The sequence below is a fragment of the Stegastes partitus genome, unplaced genomic scaffold (genome assembly GCF_000690725.1).
Source record: "Stegastes partitus isolate 25-593 unplaced genomic scaffold, Stegastes_partitus-1.0.2 Scaffold1381, whole genome shotgun sequence".
Lineage (NCBI taxonomy): Eukaryota > Metazoa > Chordata > Actinopteri > Pomacentridae > Stegastes > Stegastes partitus.
Genome location: NW_007579112.1, coordinates 32,629 through 34,682, shown reverse-complemented (window position 1 = coordinate 34,682; position 2,054 = coordinate 32,629).

Sequence of the window (2,054 nt, the reverse complement as noted above, 5' to 3'; positions counted from 1 at the left end):
GATCCTTGAATGTGACCTCATGTGACCTTGAATCTGAAGATTCTCTCTGTTTTGACAGTTTGGTATGATAATTTGCAGCCAGAACCTCCTGCAGCTCAGCCTCTGACTTGTCAAACCTGTAAATCAGACATAAATGCACCACAGTGACGCCGACTGAACCGGTTCTGGAAACTGAGATTCAACAGAAGTGCAGCAGAACAATGCTGCAGGCGTGTCTGTGGAGAACGACGCCCAGACTGTCCTCTGCAAGACGTTCTGTTTATGGGCTCTGCTTTGTCGTGCAGTTTGTTCATTTGTAGTTGTTCTTTGCACTGAATGGGATTGCACCTCATTTCTACTTTTTGTGGTATAATGACATTCAGAGGATTCTGATTCTGTTTTTTAATGGAAACTTTACGATGAGAAACAAAATATAATCCAAAGACGAAGCATCAGAAAACTGAACGCCCCCAAAGACGTTCAAAACAACGACAAACACACAAAACGACCACAAAGAGACACAACGTGACCACCCGGCGCTGAGGAGAGGCTCCTGAACGCAGCGCGCTCAGACAGGAGCTGCTGTTTGTTCAGGTGTCAGAGTCTCAGTGAAGCTTCTCTTAATGTTTCACAGACGAACTCGGCGGTCACAGAGTTCACTGTTTCTGTGAACTGACCCTTAACTGCAGTTGACGTCCTGAAGGGGCCACCGGACTCAGGACCCCCCAACAACACCCACAGCTGGGCAGGAGCTTAGCTTAGCACAGACACTGAAACCAGCTAGGTTAGCTTAGCATAGGGACTGCAAACAGCTACGTTAGCTAAGCATAAAGATAGCAAGCAGCTAGGTTAGTTTAGCACAGAAACTGCAACCAGCTGGTTAGTGTAGCATAGGGACTGCAAACAGCTGGGTTAGCTTAGTATAAAGACTGCAACCAGCCAGGTTAGCTTAGCACAAAGACTGCAACTATTTAGGTTAGCCTAGCATAAAGATTTGAAACAGCTAGGATAGCTTATTATAAAAACTGCAAACAGCTAGGTCAGCTTAGCACAAAGACTACAACCAGTTAGGTTGGCGTAGCACAAAGACTGCAACCAGCTAGGTTAGCTTAGCATGAAGACTGCAAACAGCTTGGTTAGTTTAGCACAGAGACTGCAACCATTTAGGTTAGCCTAGCATAAAGATTTGAAACAGCTAGGATAACTTGGCATAAAGACTGGAAATAGCTCGGTTTGCTTAGCACAAGGACTAGAAACAGAGGGATACAGCTAGCTTAGCTTTGTCGTAGCTCAGGGAATCCAGGTACGAACAATTCTAAAGATCACTGAACATAAGACACAAAAAGACTGCAGAGAGATTAAAAAAAACACTGAGCTCATCGTCTCACGTTCTGCTTGTACTGTTTTCAGTCTTTATGCTAAGCTAACTAGCTTCTTACTGTGTTTTATATTGAACTCAGGTGCATCTTTAACCACAATCTGATCCTAGTCTTGGATCCGGTTTCAGCTTTTGGAAACAACCTGCAGGTTTCTGAGCGGAACCAGTTAAAACTCCAACACAGGGCCCCGATCCTCCCAGTGAAACCAGTACTTCAGACTCCCATTAAGAGGCTGAAACCAGTGGACGAAGGATTACTTTGACGAGCTTAAAGCCCAACATGTAATCCTCTGACAGGGAGTACTTTTACTCTAGTAGTTGTGTACTTTGACTGCAGTCCAGGAGTTGTTTACATCAGCTGGGTGGAGTGTGTGTGTGCGTGTGTGTGTGTGCGTGTGTGTGTGTGCGTGTGTGTGTGTGCGTGTGTGTGCGTGTGTGTGTGTGTGTGTGTGTTGACAGAAGCAGTTGCTCGTCTCGTCTTCACGTCAGAAAAACAAACTGCTGCATGAAAACAAACAGACTAAGTTTAGACTGTTGGAGCCGCAGCAGGTAGATGGAGTTCTTCTAGATGTAGTTGTAGCTCACTGGCTATGTAGCTGTAGTTACTTTAGTTACTGTAGGTATATTAGTTACTTTAGTTACTGTAGTTACTGTAGGTATATTAGTTACTTTAGTTACAGTAGTTACTGTAGGTATA